Below are 14,053 nucleotides of genomic sequence, written 5' to 3'. Positions count from 1 at the left end.
GACGACGGAGATATCGAGTCCATTCCTCATGGAATACGCAGACCTAGTTGTCGTTTTTAACCGAATTCAATAAAGGAGGAGGTTGTCAATACGATTCAATTTTTTATGTGCGTGTATTACTTAAGAATATTTTTTCTAGTTGAGCCGATTTTGATGATCACTTTTTGGATTGAAACATGATGCTTCTTAAGTTATTCCGTTTTTTAGTTGTTCTTAATAATGCGTACTTCGGCTGCATTCATGATATTCTAATTTTGTTGTAGTTCATTTTCTTTTTTTATTAAAATCTTGTTTTAGTGAAACTTATAATGCACGAGGCGGTAATCCACGTTTCCCCAATCACCGGCTAAGTTCTTCTTCGTACTACGTTCTATGAAAATAACTTAAATAAAATAATAAAATATGTGTTGATCGTGATGATTCTTTGTATTTTCAAAACTGTATACATGTTAATTTTTTGGAAAACGATTTTAATGCATCCTATATTTTATCAAATACTTGATATAGCTCACGCTCTACATTCACAAATGAAAAAAGTTTTACTGTCTCCCAGACTTTTCCCTTAGCTATTCGTACAAAAAAACTAAAATTATTTTCATCCTTTGTCGGTAACTAAATTACTAATTAAGTCATTAGAAGAAAAAAAAATTGCGTCTGTTTATACTTAATTACCAAAATGTGTTCTAGAACGTGAAATATTCAAGAATTTTCATAAACAACCTTATGATTATATAAATAATAGATGACGTAAAAATTTTATTAATTTAAATTGAAATATATACGTAATGTAAGGTCAATGAACTTTTTTCAAGGCCTTCATTCATTACCAGGAATCGTTGTGATGTAAACCCACATTAATAATTTCGTAAACATAATTGTCATCATGAAATTAATTAATTATAATAATTCATTATTTTAACATATTTTCCGGCGATTCAATCTTGAGTATTAGTGAGCACTAAATTGGATTATCATTGTAAAATACAGCGGCGAATGCTCCGTCGATGCAGTCAAGGCTGGCTCTATCAAGGCTGGACCCGGAGGAATGGGCCAAGTTCTCGTTTGTTACCCGATAGCAGCGGCGAAGACGATTGTCGCAGTGACGAAGCTGCGCATTGAGTGGAGCGTTGTTCGCGTCCGCCTGCTGGAGGCCCGGAGGCTACAATGAACCGCTGCCACGCGCTGGGCCATGTGGGCGCCCGGTGCCCGTCGTCGGTTGACCACAGTCACGACTGCTACTGGTGCGGACAGACCGGCCACGTGGCATCCGGATGCACACTGGCACCGCGATGCACCGTCTGCGCTTCCGCCGGGAGACTAGCGGACTACACTTCGGGGGGCAAGGCCTGTGTAAGGCCCCCAAGAAAATCGAGGAGAGACGACGTCGCTGCACCGCGGCCGCACCCGTTACTGCAGACCGAAGCCAACTTGGCGAGACGTCGACTCCGATAGATGTCCAGCCTCCGTCCGGCACAAGGAAGACCAGGGCTTTATGAAGAATTGGGCATGCCGATGAACCGTGGAGGAAGTCGTGAGGAGGAGGTCGTTGACCTCGGTTCGTAGGCAGTGAAGGCGGAGCGGGTGGTGCGGACAGAAAGCCCTCACCCGGCTCTTGCAGGGGCCGTCGATTGCTGGGTGCGGGGGCGCCCGGTGCTCGACACTAAGGTCCTGTGGGGTGGTAGGGGGTTAGGTTTTTTTTTACACCTTGGGTTACATTATTGGAGTTTTAGTAAGGATCTCTAATTTTTTTCAAAATATACTATAGCTTATGTCACTCTTAAATAGTGTAGCTTCCAAACAGTGAAAGAATTTTTCAACTCGGTTCAGTAGTTTCAGAGCCTATTCAATACAAACAAACAAACAAATATTTCCTCTTTATAATATTAGTATAGCCTAAACACAGAAAAGAAAATGCATTTAAAAGAGCAGAACTTAATAAAGTTAGAATTTAGCAAAAAAAAAAAAGAACAAGAATACGATTTACTAACATGCCTCCACGCTGCGTCACAGAAAGATCTGTTGACAAAAATAAATAAACAAAACATGAGTCAGATGCGATCAGACGAGGAAAACGTCTTAGGTCGACGACCAGTTTACAGTAAAACCAAGTACCGATTTTATATCGACTTATTCTGACACACGCGCGCCAACTCGTAACAGAACTTTAAGAGCAAATATATTTTAATAAATTATTTTCTTCGGTTTTCTTACACATAATTACAGATACTTTTACGGTTTAATCTTGTGTTTTTTCTAATTACTAAAGGTCCCGCAGTAGTCGAAATTCGACTATAATTAATTGGAATTGTCAGTTTGTACACTATTAAGATTGTATTTTATGCTTCTATAATCACAAATTTCGCCAAGACTACACTATAAAAAATATTAACAAAGACAAACAATATTTAATCTATTCTCAATTTGACAAAAGACGCCAAGAACCAAAGTTTGACAATAAATAGTATGCATGCGTGTGTGCGTCAAATACATGATATGTAGTGTGTGTAATGTTTTCTTTATTGATTTATTGTGTCTTTTATGCATTATTTAAAAAAAATATTAGCATTGTGCACTTCTTCTCTATATTCTGTATAAGTGTGCAGTGTTTCATACTCCTCCGCCCGCGCAATTTTCGTAAAAAGGGATACAAAGTTTTTGCTTCACGTATTAATATATAGATTATTATATTATTTCCGATGTTTCGAATAATTTACAGTTTTCATCGTCACGGTCTCAGTACTTTTAAACGATAACGTAACCTTACTTAATTTTTTTTATATCGCTCGATGTGTGTAATAGAAACTTTTTTATTTATGAATTAAACAATTCAGAAGATTTTAAAGAAAAACATTTTATGCAACGGAGAGTCGGCTGTTACTTCTTTAACATACTTTTCTGAACCAAATCAAATCAAATCAAAACATTTTTTATTCAACATAAATGAAAGTACATGCTTGTTGAACGTCAAAAAGAACTACCGCCAATTCACAAAAACTAGCCTCCGTCCTGAGAAGAACTGGCAAGAAACTCAGCGGGCATGTCTTTTTTTTAAATATTAGATTTTTTTTTTAATATTCATTTTTACAATGAGTATTATAACGCAACAATTATTGCAATATTGAAATGCCCGAAGCGAGCAACTGAAGCAGAGATACATTCGATCGATTATCCTTAATAACTATCCTGTGGATTTATATCTTTGATTTGATTGGGGACCTGTGGTAAGAACGCACGTGTTCGTGCCAGCGTCCACACCAGCGCCTCCTCGTAACAATCACGTGTTCCGTGTTAAAACGATAACTGTTATTTCAATGTTACTGAAACTTCATTCTTTTATTTCATGCTAATAGACAACGTTCAGCTTCTAATATGTTTTTTTTTCAGTGATCACAATTTCGGGTCTCGAATACGTTTGCCGATCTAAACTTGTGGCACTCGGGAACTGCCGCGGTGAAGCTAGCATTTTTTATCAACTTATGCAATTATAATTAGACAATGATGATTTAATATTCAAACAATAATAAAACGATACCACGCCATATTAAACATTAATAAAAGCAAAACATTAACTGTCCCCTTCACACTCATAAGCTAGACCGCGCGAGAGAGAGATGGGCAGACTTTTCATGATGCGCATGCAATATGTCGTCACGCCACGCGCTTATTCATATACATTACACAAGCGCAACGTGTGAATGTGTTGAACCCATGTAGGTATTAGGTTTTTTTCGTTACGGAATTTCATGATTCGGTCGCCGCGCTCAAGGCCCGCGATAAAAGCTATGCAATAGCTTAAAAAGACTTGTTTTAGCGTCTACAAAACGTCAAACGCTAATGCAACTCATTAACAGCGACTTGTCAATGAATATTCTGTGATAACTGACAAGTGTCAAATGCCTACTTGATTCTGGGTGTCCTAATGATAGAACTAGGTTGCACGTGCACGATCTATTAGGTCGAAAACACTTCTAGTGGTTTCGTGACGTGCGTTATGTAGACACAAGATCGCAAATCTGAGAACTTACACGTTCCGTATTAGGTTTTTTTTTATCACGCATAATGGAGTTTGTTCATGATTTATTTATAAATTAGTTATGCTGGCCGATTACGCTACGACACATCTGATTTAAAGCGCTTAGGAGAGCTCAAAGACACAACGATTGACATCCGCTGTCCAACTTGAGACGAGAGGACGAAATTTCTACATTTATACAGTCTTTCCTAACTTTTTTTTTATTGCTTACATGTGTGGACGAGCTCACAGCCCCCCTGGTGTTAAGTGGTTACTGGAGCCCATAGACATCTACAACGTAAATGCGCCACCCACCTTGAGATATAAGTTCTAAAGTCTCAAGTATAGTTACAACGGCTACCCCACCCTTCAAACCGAAACGCATTACTGCTTCACGGCGGACTCACAAGTGGTCCTACCACCAGTAAAACTATCAAATAGGAATGAATTTCTACATCCCGTCAGAAGCTAGCATGATGGCGATCATCCCTACGAGCTCGCAACATACCCTACCATACAATTACAAGCTAAAATGCCCTCATCGTCACACGTGATAAGACATTGTTTAAAAAACAAAAATTAGGTTGTGTAAATTTCAACGTAATTTAATTCGTGATATTTTCCGCGTTGCAATAGTTTCGAAATTAAAATAATTGACGACGATAAATCAGCTGTGATCTAAACGTAGGGTTACCATGAATTAGTGCAGACATATTGTACTGATTTAAAGATGATATACTTTTATGTTCCTATCGTTTTCCGTGGCTTTAGCTATAATATCTGTGAGGTTCGGTAACAGTTTAAGATTTTTTTAAAGTTACGAGACGCTTTGATCCGTAGGTAATGCAAAATATTTTTTAATTATTTTCTTAAACAGCGTTAAGTGGTTACGGATTGTAACCGATCTTCAGAAATGAGTTATTAAGTCTCAATTTTATACATTAACGGCTGCCTCACTGTGCGAGCCGAAACAAGTTACTGCTTTGCGGCCGAAATAGGCAGGGTGGTGGTGATACTTCCCCTTGCAGGCTCAAAAGAATCTCTATCACCAGTAAATACTTCGAACTCAGTAGTACCTATATATAACATCAAGTAATTTTAATTCGTTTTACAAAGCATTCATGGGTTGCGTGCGTGACATCACTCAGCTAACAGCTACTTTGCTTTTGCATTATAACACACAAAAACACTATAATAATATGACTCCAATGCAGGTTGTATTTTTTTGACTTAGATTTACGTTACAAAGAGATATGTTTAGTTGAAATGATTATCTATGACCGACACCTTCAGCTCTAACACTAGGAGCAAGCTTAGGCACTCCGGTAACCGTACTCGTCGAACTCAACAAGAGGTCGACGTGCAACCTAACCTATGAATCAGCCCGCTGAATTTCTCACCGGATCTTCTCAGCGGGTCGCGATTCCGATCCGGTAGTAGATTGATTCGCGAAGCAGCTGCTCTTGAGTTGCTAGGTCTCCTTCGGAGGCGCTTGGGCAGCTGTTAGCAAATCCCACCCCTCCTGGCTGAGCCTCTGCTCGCCCACCTGTCCTGGTGAAACTGGAAAGGACCACCAGTAATCCTTCAATCATAATTTTTTTTTATCTATCACTTAAAAAGCACTACGGCGAATGCTTACAGCTCTAAATTAAAGAAAATCAATTCGAAGGCTCTTAATCTGTTATCAATCACTTCTTCGTTGAGTTATTCAGTGGCTAAAACAGAAATATTTATTGTGTAATTAAAATTTTATTGTCACCGTACAACAACGAACGGTCGGAACAAGAGCAAATTCATCTAAACGCTGTCTCTACATACACATGTGTTCCGCTCTTCGACACAATTGATTTCACATGTGGGCGTGTGCTGGATTGTTAATGATTAATTATCGAGTGTTTGGATATGGTAATTTTTTTTTTTTTTTTGTATTCACTATTACTGTTATTGCAAACTAGTTGACCCAGCAGACTTTGTAGTGCCTAAATCGATAAGTAAAAGACCTAACCTTTTGTATAAAATAAACTTAAAACAAACAAAAGGAATCCGTCCGACGGGGGACACAACAAAGGGAAAACAAAATTGTTATTTTTATTTAATTCCTAACATTTTCATATTTATCCACCCTTTCAACCTTCTGTGGGCTTCCACAAATAATTTAAGACCAAAATTAGCTGTTCTCGAGTTTTAGCGAAACTAACGAACAGCAATTCATTTTTATATATAAGTATAGATTCATTTTCATCAAGTAAATGAGTCAGTCAGCGCAAAAGTGGCCTAAGCTTACTATAGCTAGTTAGTACGGAGATAATGAGGTTTTAATTTTTTTTATACTGCTTCGCAAAAACTACGCGCAATAATAATATTTACAAAGCCATCTATCTGTAAGCCATAGGTGGAACTAGGGATAGGCCGGTTTTGTATCAACATTTATAATGTTTTACATAAATTGAAATATATAAGCACGAATATGAAAAATTGTGGGTTAGGCCACTTTTGCGCTGACGGCCTCAAATAAACGCGAATAGTCGCTTCCAAATTTCTATCAACTAAAGTGTCCAATTGATATAATTATAACGAATTTTCTGGTTTAATCTCGCGTTTTTTTTTTAAATTGATGTTATGTTTTATTTGATGTTTCGAATATTAAACAGCTTCCGTGGTCTTCGACTCGTGAAAATCGAAGAGTAGACTGACAGTGTCACATTGAGTTAATAACACGTTTTTTGCTTCAGTAAACAGGCAAAGGAGTTCACGGCCAGAGTACATAATGTCCTAATGTTAAACGAGTTATTCATCATTCTAAATTCGGTAATTCAAAAGAACCAAACAATAATGAAGCGCTAAGCTTCCGACGGCTACGGAAAAAGTGCGGTCAAAAAAGTTAAATTCAATTTTTGGTCAACACATTTGTTAGCGTTTGGCTCTTGTATTATACATATAGTTATAATCGAGTCGAATGAGGGGTAATAGTTTATTTCTGTCTACGCCTGATACGGCAAAAATGCTAAACATATCTTTCACTTATAAATATTAAGCGGTGTCCGGAACACATACAATACGTAGATACCGCAACGATGTAGAGAGATGGTTTAAAGTGGCATTGCCTTAGATTACTCAAAAAATTTCGTTGTACACCTACATACCTACGAGCTTTGAAGGCACCACCACTCTACCTATTTCTGCTACGGATCAGTAAGCCGCTCCGGTTTGAAGGGTGGGGCAGCCGTTGTACTATAAAAATTGAGACTTTTTACTGGTGGTAGTTTTTAAAACTCACACCTTGATTTGTCACCCATCTCGAGAGGGGAAGATATTACTGGTGGTAGGACGTCTTGTGAGTCCGCATGGTTAGGTACCACCACCCTGCCTATTTCTGCCGTGAAGTAATGCGTTTCTGTTTGAAGGGCGGGGCAATACTGAGACCTTAGAACTTATATCTCAAGGTGGGTGGCGCATTTACGTTGTTTATGTCTATGGGCTCTGATAACCACTTAGTGCCTGGTGGACCATAAGCTCGCCTTTTTTTTATTGCCTTTGTAGGCAGACGAGCATATGGCCCACCTGATGGTAAGTGGTCACCGTCGCTCATGGACGTCAGCAATGCCAGGGGCAGAGCCAAGCCGCTGTCTACTATAAAGTAGTCTCCGCAAGCCTCGTTTGAAGAAGGACATGTCATAGCGCTCGGAAAACACCGTGGAGGGGAGTTCATTCCAAAGCCGGATGGTACGTGGCAAAAAAGATCTTTGGAAACGCACTGTCGATGAACGCAGCGGTTCCAGATAATATGGATGAACTCTGCTCCGATGGCGGGAGGTGCGATGATAAAAAGGAGATGAGGGGATCATCTCGAATAATAATTCCTCAGAGCATTCCCCATGGACCATACGGTATAAAACACAAAGAGAACCGAAGTCCCTCTGTAGACCCAGAGGTTCCAAGCGATCCGCGAGAGCAGGACTATCGACCATCCGAACAGCCCGTTTCTGTATGGAGTCAAATGGAAGTAGCTGGTATTTGGGAGCCCCGGCCCAGAGGTGAGAGCAGTATTCCACGCGAGGTCGGACTTGCGCTTTATAAAGCGCAAGTCTCTGTCCAGGCGTGAAATACCGCTTCGCTCTGTTGAGGACTCCCAGCATTACGCCTACCCATGAAAGCCATATAAAAGAACTGACAGTTCTAGTATTCCATCTTTCTTCTACGAAGATCCTCTATTTGGATGTTTGCTTCTCAATCACGAAAAAATGGCTGAACCGATTTGAATGAAATTTTGTACAATGATAGTTTATAGCTTAGGTTATATACTGCATAAGATTTTGATCATAATAAATAAGATGGCTTGGGCAACGCAGGGTGTATGCGAAATAAAACCTATGACAGCATGTTCGTTGGTCATTGGTCTCGTGACAAGGTATCTGCAAATCGATCGATAGGTTATGGACCAGAAAGTAGTACAGAGAAATCTTAATCCCCTAAAATAGAACAGATGCGGTTAAAATAGAACATTTCTAGGTATATAATACATTAATGAAATAGTAATATATAGCAAACTAAATACAATTTAATCCTCAAAACATTGGCTAAAAATTAAAACGTTTCTTGATAGGAAATATCTAAATACACAACAATATCAACATAGTTGCACATCGTTTAGCACAGCGATTCTCAATCTACGGCACGGGGGATGGGTGGTAATGTTAAAATTATTTTGGTAGATAATTGTTAGAAAAATCATCAGAAATACTAAGAAGTTATTTATTTTTATTGCCCTTGTAGGCAGACGAGCATACGGCCCACCTGATGGTGAGTGGTTACCGTCGCCCATGGACTTCAGCAATACCAGGGGCATAGCCGAGCCGCTGCCTACCATTAAGTACTCTCCACAAGCCTCGATTGAAAAAGGATATGTTATAGTGCTCGGGAAACACCGTGGAAGGGAACTCATTCCAAAGCCGGATGGTACATAAACTAAAAAGATCTCTGGAAACGCATTGTGGATGAACGCAGTGGCTCCAGGTAGTATGGATGAACTCTACTTCGGTGGCGGGCTGTGCGAAGGTAAAAACAAGATGATGGTATCATCTCAAACAATTCCACAGAGCACTCCACGTTAAAGCAGTTAACTTATGTAATTACGTAATGATAAAATCGGAAAAGTAGTATGACGTTATCAGGGAATGGTTCCTGATAAATAAATAATATGTTAAAGGAGAGGTGAAAAAAAAAGTTCAGAAGAACTGGTTTAGCAAATTAACATGTGTAGAATTGGCACGGATACGTTTATTTAGAATACTGAGGTCGAAACGCTTAGTGCATGACCTAGAACACTTATGGTAATGCGAATAGTTACATTTTGGAATAAATTAAAATACAAGGTCACATTTTAATACCAAACAATTAAAAACAGTTTGGGATTTTTTTATTATTATTGCATTAATATTAATTTTAAGTCGATAATTTTTATCTTAAGAAACAAAATTTACTTGTCCTTTGAAATCTATATATTAATACGTGAAGCAAAAACTTTGTATCCCTTTTTACGAAAATTGCGTGGACGGAAGAATATGAAATTTTCCACACTTATACAGAATATAGAGAAGAAGTGCACAATGCTAATTTTTTTTTTAAATAATGCATAAAAGATACATTAAATCAATAAAGAAAACATTACACACACTACATACCATGTATTAGACGCACACACGCATGCATACTATTTATTGTCAAACTTTTGTTCTTGACGTCTGTGGTCAAATTGAGAATAGAATTGTTTGTCTCTATTAATATTTTTTTATAGTGTAGCCTTGGCGAAATTTGTGATTATAGAAGTATAAAATACAATCATAATAGCGTACAAGCTTACAATTCCAATTAATTATAGTCGAATTTCGGCTACTGCGGGACCTCTAGTCGCAATAAAAATATATAAAATATAACTTCCGTTTTTCTTCATTCACGTTTATAACACGTAACTTCTGTTATTTATAAATTTGACCAAGGCTAGTTACCTGTTGACATTGTTGAAATTGACATTGTTAATGCAATAATTTACGATTTTGTTACTTACTACTTAATTTTCAACACGCAACAAAAACATAGTTGGTACCTACCTATGTACATTTCTTCATTATTATTCCGTGTCGTAGAACTGTTTTTTTTTTTTTATTACGCTTTTTAGTAAATTTTGAATTGAATAAAAATAAGAAGAACTAAAGATAATTAACGTGCATTAGTGTTTTCAGTTTTCATTAGCACTAAGGTCAAAGGTCACGCGCTAAGGCTGAACATTGAAGGCTATTTATTCTATAGCAAAAAGACAACGACCAACTAATACTTAGTAATTGGACGAACTGTGATTACGTAATAAGTAAAATATGTTTTTCTAAAAAGGAGTAATAGTTCAATTTAATTTAACGAATTATTTAAAAATATTGAAAACCTAGATCTTGCGGAATATGTTAATTAATTCAAAATACCACGTCGTCGTCCACCGCATGGGTAATATTGTTTTTATTATTATTGCTTATATAGGTGGACGTGCTCATGGCCCGCCTGGTGTTATGTGGTTACGAGAGCCTATAGACAAATACAACGTAAATTCTGCCACTTACCTTGAGACAAGAGTTCTAAGGTCAGTTGCAAAAGTACAACGGTTTTTTTACCTACCTAAGCTAATAGCCTTGAGAGGCTATTTCAGCGTAGCCTTAACTAGTAGGTGAGCTCACGGGGCACAAACCTGACGACGTTGCTAACGCGAACCCTAGCAAGAGCCGTGCTTCGCAGAATCTACCATCGGATCGGAAACGCGACCCACTGAGAAGATCCGACGAGAAACTCAGTGGGCTGTGTCTGAGGGTTAATTTACTCGTCGAGCGCTTCGTCGGAAGCGACGCATTCGACGAGAACGATGACCGGGGAAGGTTATCGTTCGGAATTTGTATATATGCCCTTATCTTGAAAATATCGGTAGCGCGATTCAGGCGTCCGTCAAATATCGTGTAGGTATTCTATGAGTGCTACCCGCTACAATACGTTTCCAGACTCAAACGAGTTCGTAAACCCTAGTATTTATTTCTTGAACTTTTATCTTGTCGAATATAACATTACACAAATATCTATAATGGCATTTTTGTTTTTCTTAAATGTATATGGAGCAGGCCAGTTTAGATTAATTTAATTATGCCATAGTCATAAAAAGGTTGATTACGAACGAGTTATACCCATTAACAATATTTGCTATAAATTTGAATGCGTACTTTCAAATATTTAGTTATAAATTAAAAAAAAAAATAGATTTGATAGGATAAGAATTACTGAATTCTACTTTGAATCAAATTAATTTCGGATCCGGAAGCAAATTAATCACGTGGATTTTTTTTTAAATGTTATTAACAAGCTTATTCTTCTGAAAACAATGACGTCCCATAAACAGAGAGCGAACAACCATATCATTTTATTGCGTTTGATTCACACATCCTTGTAACGAGTCGATGAACTTATCACTGCGAAATTGGCGAACGAGACCGAAGAGTAGCCTGTCCATTCCATCGCCATTAAACACTACACTGCCGCGACATAATCGCTTTTGTAGGCATACATTACTGCTTAAGAACTCGATTCATTGTCAATATTCCACATTAAATAAGCAGTGGATCAATTTAGTTTGAGAAAGCACCGATATTTTATTGATCAGTGGTGGGAGTTTCGTCTCTGTCGCAAGGTCGCGTCGCCCGACGCCCACAGTTAAAAATACACGCAGACATGCAAAAATGTGGTACATATACATTAATGTGCCTTATATGCTCCTATATCTGTACTTGATTCTAAAACGTACATCAAACATTTTCTCTCAGCATAAAAGGAGCAAATTCCGTCCCTTCTCTAAAAAGCGTAGTGAATTTTAACAACACTCAGCTTGTTTCGATGATTAACTAATGGTATAATTTGTAAATCTAAAGCTTCTAAGCAAGTTTGCGGACCTCTTGTGAGTCCGCACGAGTAGGTGTGGTACCTATTTCTGCCGTGAAGCAGCAATGCGTTTCGGCTTGAAGGGTGGGGCAGCCGTTGTAACTATACTGAGACCTTAGAACTTATATCTCAAGGTGGGTGGCGCATTTACGTTGTAGATGTCTATGGGCTCCGGTAACCACTTAACACCAGGTTAACGAGCTGTGAGCTCGTCCACCTATCTAAACAATAAAAAAAAAAGTTTTTTCTGCAGCGTTTATTAGTTCAATTTATAATAAATGGCTTATCATCAGCAGTCATCGTGACGAAGCTACGTCCTAGAACGAGATAGCGGGTCGACTTGGTCAAATGATCAGTGAGTTAACAAGGGCTCCGTTACCAGCCTTTCATGATCATCACGACGCCAGCTCTATCGATCGACGAGCTATCCATATTGTTGGAATATCATCCGGATCACCCGGATAATATCAACTTTATATAAGTAAAGTTTCAACGCGATAAAACTATTATTATGCTTACGGTATTTTCTATTTCATAAAAAGTCAACCTTAAACCTTAAACGACCAAGTTTAAGGTTGACTTAAACTCAGAAATATAGAAGCTATAAACATTTTAATTTCACTATAGACAGGTAACGCTTCATTTTGTACTATGACGTCAATGTTCAAAAGCGCTACTAATATTCGTTCATTTCATAGACCGTGACGGGAATGTGGTAGACTATTTTCGTACAATACCACACCGACCGATCTAATTATTTAATTATTTAATTAAACAGGTGTTAATTTATTTTCATCTTAAGTATATAGTTTATTGGCTTGCCCTCTGAGTTTCTCGCCTGATCTTCTCAGTGGGCCGCGTTTCCGATCCGGTGGTAAATTCTACAAAGCACTGCTCTTGCTAGGGTCAGTGCTAGCATCACTCCGGTTTGAGCCCCGTGAGCTCTACACGTTAGGGTAAAGCTGAAATAGCCTCTCAAGGCTATCAGCAGAGGTAGGAAAAAAAATTTAATTCGCCCAGCGGGTGTTCCTATGAAGTTTGGTAAATTTCGCATCAAAGTTAAATCAAAGATCGGCTGGTTTTAACTGAATACAAGAAGTAAGTTTCTGATTTTAAATAAAATCAATGATCTGTTTTTTTGCTAGAATGTAATAAAGTATTCTTTAACAAGTATTTCTTAATAAGAAATAGCCTCTCAAGGCTATATAGCATAGGTAGAAAAAAAAAATTTGGCTTAGAAACACAACGTCAATCAACTACAAGGTAATTTTTAGAAATAGGTTCATAAATACAATTGACATCCACGATACGTTTACAAAGTTCCAAGCGAAGCTATATGAATCGTGCGATAGATTTAATTATTTAAACAAGACCAATTGTTAAAGGAAACGTTTTCCTGTACGAACACTACCAAAGACGATAATGTAATTAATTAGTAGCGCTGTAAACAATTGTAAATGTAATAAACATGACAGACCCGCTAAACGTAATAACTAGCTAAATGCTATATCACTACATAGTATAAAACAAAGTCGCTTTCTCTGTCCCTATATCTGTCTGTCCCTATGTATGCTTAAATCTTTAAAACTACGCAACGGATTTTGAAGCGTTTTTTTTAATAGATAGAGTGATTGAAGAGGAAGGTTTATATGTACATATAATAACATCCATTAAATAGTGGAGAAATCAATAATAAATTACAGTTTCCGAAGCGAAGCGAGGGCGGGTCGCTAGTTAAAGGTATAAATAGCATAATCTATGGAACCGTAATTCGTGTAAAGCGTTCTGAATTGTTTTTCCTACTTAACTCCCTGATAGCCTAAGGGGCGATTCCAGCTTCTCGCGGACAGGTACGTGCGCTCATGGACTTAACCAGAGATAATTTGGTAACACTATTGTACTTTGCTAATATTACCGTATCAGAATCGAGACCCACTGAGGAGATCCGGCGAAAAACTCAGTGGGCTGTGTGACATTTACAGATTCATTTATGGTTGGTTCTAAATAAAAATTATAACATAGCTTGGTACGCTTGCAGTTGGCATAGTGATATATTCCAACTGCATTCGATTCTCA

The 14,053-nt window shown here is 37.9% G+C and overlaps 1 long non-coding RNA gene across 1 annotated transcript; it reads right to left on the bottom strand.

Annotated features, from left to right (window-relative positions):
• Nucleotides 1–252: 252 nt before the first annotated feature.
• Nucleotides 253–2,107, bottom strand: LOC134199814 (uncharacterized). Its single transcript, XR_009974451.1, has 2 exons — nt 1,989–2,107; nt 253–1,668 (listed from the first exon to the last, which is right to left on the bottom strand). It is a non-coding gene; the product is annotated as an uncharacterized LOC134199814 (long non-coding RNA).
• Between the last annotated feature and the right edge of the window lie 11,946 nt (nt 2,108–14,053).

This window comes from Bombyx mori, chromosome 12 (assembly GCF_030269925.1).
Source record: "Bombyx mori chromosome 12, ASM3026992v2".
NCBI lineage: Eukaryota > Metazoa > Arthropoda > Insecta > Lepidoptera > Bombycidae > Bombyx > Bombyx mori.
Note: the sequence above shows the minus strand (reverse complement) of the source record. Positions and strands in the feature narration are given on the sequence as shown.